Genomic DNA, 13,526 nt, shown 5'->3' on the forward strand with positions numbered 1-13,526 from the left:
CTTGCTTGGGTGGTGCAGGGTTGTGGCGGGGTGAGGCAGGCACTGGAGAGAGTAGAGTGGGGATAACATTCTGGCTCTTTAAAGCGTTTGACTGGAAATGCCACACAACAATCACATTCACATTTTATTAGCCAAAAAAGCTATACAATTGTGGGGAATTGCAATCCTACTATGTTCCCAGAAAGAGAAAGAATCAGTATATTTGTGAATATGTCTAAAGATTACTGCAAAGGTAACTTTATTTTATAATTTGTTTAGAATTTTTATACGGATATTCATGAGTGAGTTGTCGCTAATCTTATTTCTTTCATACTGCTCTTGTCAGATTATGATGTCAAGAATTTGCTGGCCTCTCGGAGCATGATTCTCAGGGAGCTGCTGGCCTCAGTCAAGATGGCGCTGCTGAGAGGGTGTAACTAGCGACTGGGAGGCACCGAGGAGGTGGGATCAAGGCGGTGGCAGAGGAGCGGACACGCGAGGAGGGGGAAGAGGAGGATGGTTCTGGCGGATTTGTCAGCAATTATTGATTCAGACTTTCTCTCAAAATGTGAAAATAAATGCAAGATTTGGGGAATTGACACTGAGAGGCCTATTATGCAAGTAGACAACTATGTCTTTGCTGGGGAGTATGAAGACACTCTTGGGACCTGTGTTGTATTTGAAGAAGATGTGGAGGAACATGTGGATGCAGAAGGCAATAATACAACAGTGCTAAAATACAAATGCCATACAATGAAGAAGCTCAGCATGACAAGAACTCTTCTGACAGAAAAGAAGGAAGGAGAAGAAAACATAGGTGGTGTGGAGTGGCTGCAAATCAAGGATAATGATTCCTCTAATAGACCCAACATGATCTGTAGCTTTCTATGTGAAAATGAAGATGAAGAAGTTGTAGCTCTGGTCCCAGATAAACCTCTGGAGCTGAAGGAGCAAAAGATTCAAATGAAAGATAATTCATACCTAAGTTACAAACAGGGGAAACCACTGCACTTGGAAATAGAGGATTCTGGTCCTTTTACTGAAATTGCTTCTTTTGATACAGAAGGTTTTGATTTTATGGAAACTCAAGATGCTGACTTAGAAGCCACTCTTAGATGAAATGTTTCTCATAATAATGTAATCATGGACTTTTTCGTTTTTACATCAAATAATTTGCTCTGTAGCTTCCAGGTGATCATCTATTTTATTATTTTTGTTGCCTCACACATTTTCAATTATAGAGTAACTTAATATAGCAGAGTCATTCCAAGACCAGACACAAATTGAATTAAAAAAAAAAACAACAAAATAAAAACCAGTTTAAATGATCACAGAGAGTCTTCTCTGATGAGTTCTTTAAATTAGAGGTTTTGCTAAGGTAAGTGTATTAGTTTTCAAGTACAGGTATCACAAATTACCATAAACTTGTGGTATTAGCTGCCACTGAGTTAGCCCCTAACTTGTGACCCCATGCACAAGGGGATTGGAACTGTCTCTTGGGAGGCCAGAGTAAAGACTCCTCAGTTGAAAACGAGCCTCATGCTGCCATGCTGTGTTTCTTGCACTGTATCCTGCAAAATTAAGTGAGCCTGGTGCTAGACTGAGTCCGACAAAGGTCCTGTGATTGTGAATGTCATTCCAAACCTGTGACGACTGCTGCTGATCAGGCAGAGTGAGCTTGGCAACTGCCTACCTCTGGCCTTCTTTTACGTGGAAGAGAAATAAGCTTCTCTCGTTTAAGTCACTCTTTTACAGTGAAACTTAATCCTAAACGATACATTATGCACTTAAGAAAACATGAAAAATCTAGAAAAGTATGAAGAAGTAGAGTGAAGATTCTTGAGATTTGTCATCTTGCCAAAGAAACTGATCTAGACTATAATATAGTTCTACCTTATGTTGGAGAGGAAAATAAAGTCTTAAATTCTGAAGAGAACATCGTATGTTTTAGCTCCCTACTTGTTATAAGAATAAATGTTTGGAATTTAGCAAAATAAAAGTCTTATTTTTCAAACATGTAGTATTTTGTGAGGCTAAAATTTCATATATGAATTTCTCTGCCTTTGCTCAACTAACACCTTACTAACTTACTGGAATTACTTACAAACTAATCTTAGAACGATAGTCCTTATTTAGCTGTCACAATAAATACTACTTTTGACACACACACAAAAAGAATTTGTTGACCTCTCAAATTAAGTTGTGTAATAGTCTCACTTTATGATCTGGAATTGTGTGTATGTGAAATTAGATCCATTTATTTTTGCATGTTTAATAGATCCTAGTTTTAATATCACTCGAGCTTGGTGTTTCCTTTGAGTGAATTGCTTTGTAGTTACATAACTATTCAGATTTTCTTTTTCTTCTTTATTTAGGAGTGGACGGTTAGAGTTTATTTTTTACTGGCAAGTTTGTCATTTCATATGTTTTCAAATGTATTGACAAAAAATTGTCCATGATAAATAATTTTCAGCTTCTATAATTATAGCTCATTTTTAATTGCTAATATTGTTAATGTATTGTTTCTCTTTGACCAGTTTTGCCAGAGGATTGTCAATTTTTTTCTTTTCAGAAAACAATGCTTTTTTTTTTGACCCTCTACTGTATCTTTAGATACTTTAACTGCAAAAGACTTCTTTAAAGTGTTGAAAACCAAAGATGTCACCTCGAACACTAAGGTGCACCTGACCCAAGCCATGGTATTTTCAATGGCACCATATGCATGCGAAAGCTGGGCAGTGAATAAGGAAGACCGAAGAAGAATTGAATTGTGGTGTTGGTGAAGAATATTGAATATACCATCAACTGCCAAAAGAATGAACAAATCTGTCTTGGAAGAAGTACAACCAGAATGCTCCTTAGAAGCAAGGATGGCTAGGCTACATCTCACATACTTTTGGACATGTTGTCAGGAGGGATCAGTCCCCGGAGAAGGACATCATGCTTGGTAAAGTAGAGGGTCAGTGAAAAAGAGGAAGACCCTCAACAAGATGGACTGACACAGTGGCTGCAACAATGGGCTCAAGCACAACGATTGTGAGGATGGCGCAGACCAGGCAGTGTTTCCTTCTGCTGTACACGGGGTTGCTATGAGTTGGAACCAACTCGATGGCACCTAACAACAATAACGATTATATCCTTGTTATAAAATTTCTTAATCTGTAATGTTATATATTTTTTTCTTCTACTTTTTGAGTGGTGTTCTTTTCTTACCTTATTTATTTGAGTGCGTAGCCCATTAATTTTTAGCCCTTATTCTCTTCTGATATAATCTCTTTAGGCTATACTTTAACTGTGTTCTACAGGTTTTTGTGTATGGTATTTTCATCATCACTGAAATCTAACTATTTTCCATTTCCACTATGATTATTTCCTTTTTTCCATGGAATATTTGGAAGTATTTTTTTCTTAATTTACAAATGCAATTTTTTTTATTTTTGAAAAGAATATTGATTTTTTATGTAACTGCATCATCATTAGAGAAAACATACCAATGATTTGAATTTGTTAATACACATTTTATAGTTGAGGACAGTCAATTTTCATAAATGTTTTATGTGTACCTGAAAATAGTGTGCATTCTGTAATTATTAGTACATTATGTAAACATGTCCTTTATATTATGCATATTATTTACATTGTTTAAATATGTCTTTTTTTTTTTTTTTATTTGCTCTCTCTCTTAATCACTGAATAAGGGCATGGAAATAAGCCACTGTAATGGTGGCTTTATTTATTTCTTCCAATTTTTAGCCAAATTTTACTTCACATATTGTAAGCTATATTACTAGATACATACACATTTAAAATAAACATCTTATCATTCTATAATGTCACCCTTTATCTTTCATAATCATTTTTGACTTAATGTTAATTTTGTCTTATATCAGTGTAGCTATACCAACTTTCTCTTGTTTACTATTCTCCTGGTTTACTTTTCTCTTATTCTGTCTCTCCCTTTATCTATCTATCTTCCTTTTACTTATTTCTATACTTCTATGAATCTTTCTCTCTTCCATTCTCTCTCTCTCTCACTTTGGCAATCTTGATCTTTTAAATGGACTATGAAGAACATTTAATTTACATTTATTGTGATTAGTTCTTTATATGGATTTATATCTTCCATTTTAATCTGTGCTTTTTATTTGCTCTAAATTTTCAGTTTTATTTTTTGTCTCCTTTATTGGTTCCTTCTGGGGTGACAGATCGTATTCTTTTCCTTTCAGTTTTTTTTTTTTCCTCTGCTCATTAGGAAGCTTAACTTGTAATCCATTGCCACCAAGTTGATTTCAACTCATAGCACCCTTATAGGATATAGTGGAAACTGCCCAATAAGATTTCCAAGGAACAGCTGATGGGCTTGAACTGCTGACCTTTTGGTTAGAAGCTGAGCTCTTAACCACTGCGCCACCAGGGCTCCATTAGGAAGCTTAATGACCTATTTATATGAGCATAATGATTATGTATTTTACCATGAAAACCTAATTTATCAAATATAAATCAATATCTTTACCTTTAACCTAAACATTTCATGGACTGCAGGCTACTTTAATACCCAACACCCCTCCCCACTCTATACTGTTAGTTTATTTGTTTCTGGGTGTGGGTGTGGGTGTGTGTGTTGTGTTGTTTTGTTTTACTCTCATGGAAGAATTTATCACTATTATTTTAGGCAGTCCAAATTTATTTATATTATCATATATTAGCATTTTATTTGCTTATTATTGCTTTTCGCACCTCATACCTAACATCTGGGATCACTTTTTTCTTTGTGAATTACATCTTTTAGGAGGTTTTTTTTTTTCCCTTTATCGAAGATATGTTGGTAGTGAACTTTTAGTTCTCTTAGTTTTGTTTCTCAAAAATATCTTTATTTTACCCTCTTTCTTTAAAATTACTTTAACATGCAATCTTGGTTGATAGTTATTTTCTCTCAGCACTGAAGATGTTGTCACAGGGTGTTCTGCCTTTCATTACTTCTCTTTAGAAGTCAGCCATTGGTTCATTATCCCACTGAAGGCTATTTCTCATTTTTCTCTGGATACTTTAATATGTTTTTGTCTTTTGCGTTCTGCAGTTTCATTATCAAGTGTCTAGGTATTTATTTCCCTGGTTAGGATTTATAAGGCTTCATGAATTTGAAGACTGGTTCTTTTTTAATAAGTTCTGGAAAATTCTCAGCCATTATACTTTAAATATTGCCTCAGTTCCCTTCTTTCTTCTTTCTTTTTGAAATTCAATAAGGCATATATTAGAATGTTTTACTACCTCATATTGACTTAAGTTTTTAAACATTTAGTATCTTTTTGTTTCTTTTCAGACCTTCCAACTGACAAAATTTCCCTTTGTTTACATGTAATCAACTATTAAACCTATCCATTGAGTTATATATTTTTTTTCTGGATGTTCTACTTGTTTCCTCTTCAAATATGCATTTACATTTCTATAATCTTTATTTTTTTTTAATAATTTCTATCTCTGATTTCATAGAACTAATTACCTATATTTATTTTATATTCTGTATCTGATAATTTCAGCATCTGAAGTCTTTGTCTGATTGTGTTGTCCATGAGTTTTAGTGATTCTCACTCATGATGCCTTGCTTTCATGCACATTTTGTACATATTTCTTGAAACTTTATTTATGGGGATTCTTGGAGTTCTATATTAAAAGTGAATTCTTCTAGGAAAAAAATCGTCCTCGTTTATTCTGGCAGCTCTGGTAGCACAGTGGTTAAAGCACTCGGCTGCTAACAAAATGGTCCTGATTCGAACTCACTTTCTCCACGGGATAAAGATGTGGCAGTCTGCTTCTGTAAAGGTTTACAGCTTTGGAAACCCTATGGGGCAGTTCTACTCTGTTCTATACGGTCGCTATGAGTCGGAATTGACTCAGTGGTACTGGGTTTTTGGTTTTCTGTTACCAGCCTGGGACTATTAATAAACTCTTTGCGTGTGTGTGTGTGTATTTGACAGCCCATACAGTACGAATTTGGGCAGATAGATTCATGTCAAGGCTGGCTTGTTATTATGAATTTTCACAGGAGATATCCCCAGCCACTACTCTATTCCAAGTTTCCAAATCTGCAGTTTTATTTGCCACCCTTTGGCAAGGATTGTGGGCTGCAGATTGGGATATGTTTACTTGTGTTTTATGTTACACTGAGTATGTGGCCCTTTGAGGGATTAGTCATATGCAGATGTGTCTCCTATTAGATTCCCCACTTAGGGTGATCCTACATGTCGTCTTCTTGATACCATGAGAGGTCAAGAAGATCGAAGTCAGATTTCCTTGGTACAGTGAATATTCTCAAGACAAAACCAGATTCAAGGCTACTTAATTCTCTTTATTCCTCCTTTAACCTAATGTTTGGCTCTGAGTATTTCTTACTAACCTGTTACTTGTATTTATTTTTTTCAAAAAGAAACATAGATAAAAACAATTTTAGTTGTTTTCAGCAGAAAAGTCACTCACATTAACTGGTGTTCAATAAATATTTGTTGAATGAATGATTTTTTTCAGGTCCCCCTGTGCAATATCGAAGGCTCATCCAAACTCTTGCAGATAATAGTAGAGGATAGATACTTTTTTGCCCAGAGACTATTTCTCTCTGCCTATACCTCTTCTATAAAACAACACAGACCAGGAATTATGTAAGAAAAAGACACGCTTTCCCCACCCTGACTTTGCTAAAAGAAAAAAAAGTGCAAAAAGGAAACAAGAAGACAAAGAAGAAGTGGGAAAAAATGTATAGTATGATAACAGAGGAACTTGGAGGTGGAATTGTGGCATACAGGCCTCTGCAGGTGGTGTTTACTCACTGATGACTGCCTTCTACATTTCTCTTTCATACCTAGAACTATTTCCAATTATTCTACAAATGCCCCACATGTTTACTGCCATAAAGTAACATATTCTGATTCATGAGAGTTCCCCAGTCTCACTCTCTGGCATCATCCAGAGTGTCCCTATCTAATGGACTAATAGAGGAATCCAGTGGTTTCCTTTAAAGAATGTTAACTTGAAGATGGGTTTCTCAGTAGAGGAATATGCTTCCTCTAAGGTCTCCAGAATTCATTTCAGGGACATTTCACTTGCCCTTTGAACCCCTTCCCCCTATTGCTCTTTTGAATTAGATCTTTCAAGAGAAATACCTTCATCCATCCACCCCATAGCCTGGGTGATCTGAATCAGTAAAATTATTCCATTTCTCAGAGCCACATTAACAGAAAGGTGACTGCAGCTAGCCTGGTTCTTCCATAAGTCATAGTGCTTTTAGAAGCATGTTTTATTATCTCCAAAGATGAAATATGGGACTTCATGTAACGGGTCCTAAATATCAGGACCTTTGGCTTCTCTCAAGGTGAGCACCTCCTCCCAGCTCCCTCCCTCTCCCCAGGCCTTCCTTTCACCCTCTTTCAAAGACTGTGGAGCACTAACTACACACCACACTCACAAGGACCGAAACTTGACTAGACTAGTTTTTCATTCATGCATGTTTCCTGCAATGAAGGCACAGCTTACACAAGCCCTCTCAGGTGCAAATGGCAGGAGAGAAATGCTGCCATTAGCAGGCAGAGCACAAGAGGTGGGTTGATGCAATACCGTCTCCTCGCCTTAATGGGAACCAGTGACCGAAGCACTTTGTCCATATAAAGAAACGGGGTGTTAAGTGGGTATCTCCACATATTGAGTAGTGAGAAAGGCCCAAGAACCTCAGTCACAGTTCTGCCCAGAAAACTTTCTTGCCAATGCCTTCTCCTGGGCCTGTACTGTGGCAGGGCTTCTGCGGGCGGACACTGCCAGGTCTGCACAGCAGAATTTCCTTGGACTGCCGATGTGAGCGCTCTCCACAGCGAATCACTGCACTGGACTTCCTCCTGACAACACACTTCAATCAAAAACTTTTTTCACAAAATGTCACTTTCAAAGTTGTGGTTTGGGGGAAAAAAAGTGTCTTTATAAAAAATTCATGGCCACGATGATCTGATAATGCAGTGTTCTGATACCAGCAGATGTTTTGTCTAACATGTTCCCTGAAGCTGTACTCTGTGCCTTCATATCTTTCATTTCCAGTTGCTATCTGCTGACTGTGGGATGTCATGTACGTACCCTATAGCTATGCGCGGCAATTCGCATCTAACACCACCGCGTAATGAGCTTCACAAGATGCTTGTCGCAATAACTCCGTACTTCCCTAACCATATGGAACACAACACTCCCAAGCCCATAGACACTTTTTTTTATTACAGTTCAGATCCTTAAAACATAATCTGTGTGACGTCTAGTGAATGTACGTGAAGAGCTGCTGAAAACAAAGTTAACACTTGTTCACATCATCTGTTACAAATGTCCAATTTGGGACAATAAATTTCCTCGGAACCTGTTCTTTTGCTGACTCCTTGCTTTATCTTTTTTCTTCTTTCTCTCACGTAGTTTTTTTTATGAACTATGCATATGTATTAAATGGGATTTGTTGTCCCTAGATACAAATTTGCATAAAGTACAAGCCATCATTGGTTGGAGAGAAGCAAATTACTTCTTGGGCAAGATCACACTTTTTTTTTTTTTAATTTTAACAAACCGCAGGCAGAGGCTGTTAACAGCACTTAGCCAGATATGCAAAGTATCACTTTTCTCAAAAGCAGCTTGATCAATGAGGAAGAAGCGGAAAAAAAAGTAAGAGGTGATATTATTCAATGAAGTCCATAGAACGCTGACCTGAAAGAGAAATACCCGTACCTGTTCAGCCACCTGTCCGTCTGTCGGTAAGCTGAGCCTCTGCATTTCCCCTTCAGTGACGGTCAGGTATTCAGACCTTTTGAGGGAGAAAAATCCAGAGATTTAGCTAGAAGTGAGACCAACTCAGCAGCTTTTAAAAATGCAATAATCTCTTTTTCTCAGTTTCTGTTCTTCAGAAAACTCACCACTTTTGATTTATTTCTTTTTCAAGTTATTCTGGCCATTCCTTTCTTTGTGACTTAATATTCAAGCAGCTTTCTGTCAACAGCTCTGCTTATATTTGTTCACTCAAAACGTCTTGTAAACTTGAAGCAAGACCTGCAATCTCCTCCCCCGCCCCACCCCCACCCCACCTCAACCCTGCCCATCACTAAAAGCACATTTTCCCTAACAGCTGCGAGAACATGTGTGGGACGTTTTGGATGGGGCCCCAGCATCCAGGTCCACACCAGTTCATTGCTTTCTCCCTCCCCAGCACTCTTGTGGTGTACACCTGTGACAAGTTGGCAACTGCCTGGGTGATAACGCAGAGACTTGCAAATTCCAGCTTGTCCCTCTGCTAAGCAGAGCTGTGCTAGTTTTTGCTAAATAAAGAAACAAACAGCTCTCTCAGCCAAGAACTTCAGACAACGTACTGGGGAGGGGGGTGCAAGTTGTGAACCTTAGAAACAGCTGGGAATAAATGACACTCTCCAACTTTTGACGAACTTGCCACAGAAACTTCGGGAGGCTGTGGTCTGGCTTAGACACATTTCAGATAGGTATAAGTTTGAGGAGCTTTAATACGTGTTCTAGCATAATTGAATTTTTAAGATCATTTTAACACAATTCTAACTATAACAAAAACCAAACCGATTGCCGTCCAGTCGATTCTGACTCATAGTGACCCTATAGGACAGAGTAGAACTGCCCCATAGGTTTTCCAAGGAGCAGCTGGTGGATTTGAACTGCCATCATTTTGGTTAGCAGCTGTAGCGCTTAACCACTGCACCATCAGGGCTCCAATTCTAACTATCCAAAAACCAAAACCAAAACCATTGCCTTTGAGTCAATTTCAACCCATAGTGACCCTATAGGACAGAACAGAACTGCCCCATAGAGTTTCCAAGGAGTGGCTGGTAGATTCCAACTGCTGACCTTTTGGTTAGCAGCCGAAGGCTTAACCGCTGCGCCACCAGGGCTCCAATTCTAAATAGTACATGTAAATTCATTACAAGTAGCAGATATAGGTTCTAACCGTTATAACTCTCAGAGGTAAACAAGGAATTGTTGGTAAATTCTGCTCCTTCTTCTAGGAAGGAGCACTCTATTTTTATTCATTGGTGAATATCAAAGAGATTTGAAGATATTGTTTACGCCCATTGTTTCTTCAGGATGTCAAGCAGAGACAGAAACAAATGAGTGAGAAGCCAACTCGCTTGATGATGTAAAGGGCTACACCACCAGCCTTCGCTGAGGAAGACACAGACGTGACCATAATTCACCATCAGAGGGCAGTGGCTATGAGTGTGAGTCTATGTGTGTGTCCTCTCACCACTGTGTCCCCAGTACCTAGAGTGCTGGTACTTGTTATGTGCTCAGTACCTATTTGTTTAATGAATGACTGAGTTGTGAATTAATGGACACCAAAAGGAAATGAGCTGGCCATAGAGAACTATTTATCTGTAATATTACTAGGGTCAAAGATTAACTTACTGTCATGTAAGATTTCTTTCTCTTAAATTCCACCAGGGAGATGTTTTTGAGTACCTACATTTCTCCAGTAAATAAACCAAACACTGCTAATAGCAAGACTGATAAAATAGCATCTGTGAGGTAGTCTGTGGTTGTGGAAGTTCTGTGGATTTGCGAATAGGAATAAACAAAGCTATACCACTTACTAGTTCAGTGACCTTGGGCAAGTTACTTAATCTCTCTGAGCTTTAGTTTCCTTATCTGTAAAATCGAAAAAAATGCCTATGGTGCAGGAAAATTTGGAAAATTAAATGAGACTAATGACTGTCGGGTTCCTGGTACGTAGTAAATGCTCCTTGATGGTTGCTCTCCTTTTCCTTTCCTTATCCCTATAGAACTTACAATCTAATTCTACTCTTGCAGGTGAACACACTAAATATACCCCCAACAGAGGACAATTGTGAAAGATTTAGAGAGAAACAGAACTACTTCTGAAGATGGTACTTCTTTTGAATAGACAAAGGAATAAAAGGAGGGTTCTTTTTTTTTTTTCCCCGTCTCTAATTCTGCCTCTTGCTTGTGCTCCTGGTGCTCCACCTGCCTGGTACACCTTCTTCTATGCAATTACTAAAATTCTATTTAACTGTCCAATTCCTCAGCCCTCAGCACTTAGGAAAAAGGACTTCAGAGATGACCAGGGGGTTATTGTATTTTTTGTTAAATCTTAAGACATGCATATTTCTATGTCCTATGATCATCAGTTTGCCTGCTAACCAAAAGGTTGGCAGTTCCAATCCCCGAGCCGCTCCTTGGAAACCCTACGGGCAGTTCTACTCCGTCCTGTAGGGTCGCGACGAGTCGGAATCGACTCAACAGCAACAGGTTTTTTTGTTTTTTGGTTTTTTTTTGATGATCTAACAGTTCTCTTTTGCTATGTAAAAAACAATGCCCAAAATTATTGCCTTGAAACAACAGCAATGATCATTTCTCACAGTTCTGCTGGTTAGGCGGGTGGCGCCTATTCTGATTTTGCCTAGGTTCACTTCCGCTACTGCATTTAAGTGGAGGGTTGGCTGGGCTGAACATTCCAAGCTCTCACTTACATGCTGAGGCCACCTATTGTCTGGATCACCTTGGTTTGCCTCCATGTGGCCTCTTATCCTCCAATAGGGAAGGCTGGTTTTCTTACATGGCAATCTCAAGTCAATGTTCCAAGAGGGTGAACATGGAAGATGCAGGACCTCGGAAAGTCAAGGCTCCACAGCTTGCAGAAGTCATTTCTGCCATATTCTATTGGACAAAGCAAGTGCAAGGCCAACCCAGACTCAAAGAGGAAGAGAAATAGATTCCACCTCTGGATGGAGGCATGTCAGTGTCACGTTGCACTAACGTGGGATGGGAAGCATCTGTGGCCATTAAATAATCAACCTCATGGGCCTTCCCTCTTGAATACTGAGGATTTTGTCTCTATGTTTTCTTTGGATAGGTCTTTTTCTCTGGTCCCGTTTTGAATAGTGTCCTTATAAAGTGTCTGTTTCCACAGATGTCTATAGGCATCAAATTCCTATTCCCAAGTTTTGCATACTTAGAGTCATAACGTGCTCTTTTAAACAGGATTATTAATTTTTTTTTACTTTTTGGATTTTAGTCATTCAAACAGAAAGCAAAAGTAATTGAAGTTAATATTGGTTTAAGGTGATAATTAAAAAAATACTTAGGCATAAATCCAACAAAATACGTACAGGATCTATTTGCAGAAAACTATAAAATTCTGGTGAAAGAAACTGAAAAAGACCTAAATAAATGGAGAGATAGTCTATGTTCATGAATTGGAAAACTCAATACTGTTAAAATATCAATTCTCCCCAAGTTGATCTGTAGATTCAACACAATACCAATGAAAATTGCAAAAGCTATTTTGTGGATATAGACTAGATGATTCTAAAGTTTTTTATTTATATTTATGGAAATGCTAAAGACCCAGAATAGCAAATAGAATATTAAAGAAGATGAAAATTGGACAACTTACACTACTCAGCTTCAAGACTTACTATAAAACAATAGTCATCAAGACAGAGTGGCAGAAACGGATTATCCAGTAAGCAAGGTAAGTACAAGCTTTAGGCATCAACAAAACAGGGGCACCCGTTGTCCAAAGCAAAGACCCATAGATGCCAAGCAGGCAGGACTCAAGGAAAAGTGAGCAAACAACAATGATTCAAGAAAGACTCGATTCATCATCCCTAGTCTGTATGGAAGTAGATATTGTTTGCCAGCTTAACTGTGACAGAATCACTGAAGATTTTGTAAGAGCAAAGAGTAGAAAGAAATATTTTTAATTATAACATGTTAGAGATGAAAGATCTATCGAAAAATAAAATATAGTAATTTGTGTAATATTTGTTTTCTGATCATTAATTTTTCTTTTAAGACATCTTTTCATTTGTTCATTTATAATTATAACATTTATTATAAAACAAGCATCAAAACTGAAGTATGAGTCGTTTAAAGCTAAATTGGTGAAAGTCTATTTTTTGTTGTGGGAGATCAACAGAATTTTACATTGATCGTTGAAACATCTAGGTTCACTGGCTCATTTTCTTTGTTGTAGAATATGTGGAATATTCTTTCTGTAGAAAATGGGGTATGTAGTAAAAATCTTAGTACCCCCACATCCACTAAAAATTTTATAATCCAGTTCATCTCATTCTGCTAAAATGGCATATACCACTTTTGTGTTTAGTTGGTAATATTACAGTAGCATTTAAAAAGACATTATATCATGGATAGCTAAGACATACACACATTATAATGTACATGTCTATATCTAACTCACATATCCCATTTGAACGTGTAAGTAGAGGAGGGGGCATCACAGATTATCAATGCTTAGGGCCTTCACATGCCTTCATCCAGCCCTGCAGTGTGGTATTAGTGAGGAAATGGACATGAAAAAAGGAACAGAATTTCAGCCTGGGAATGGACAGCCCCATAAAACCAAATGAGACTAACGAGGTACAGGAGTCCAGTGACAAGGGCCAGAGGGCAGAAGGGGACAAGGAAGCTGGTGATAGGGAACCCAAGGTTGAGTAAGGATATTGTTGATGTGTTGTGAGATTGTTAACCATTGT

The 13,526-nt window shown here is 37.9% G+C and overlaps 1 pseudogene; it reads left to right on the forward strand.

The window, feature by feature from the left end:
* Positions 1-210: 210 nt before the first annotated feature.
* Positions 211-1,098, forward strand: LOC101350617 (general transcription factor 3C polypeptide 6 pseudogene; annotated as a pseudogene).
* Positions 1,099-13,526: the final 12,428 nt, after the last annotated feature.

This window comes from Trichechus manatus, unplaced genomic scaffold, assembly GCF_000243295.1.
Source record: "Trichechus manatus latirostris isolate Lorelei unplaced genomic scaffold, TriManLat1.0 scaffold00005, whole genome shotgun sequence".
NCBI lineage: Eukaryota > Metazoa > Chordata > Mammalia > Sirenia > Trichechidae > Trichechus > Trichechus manatus.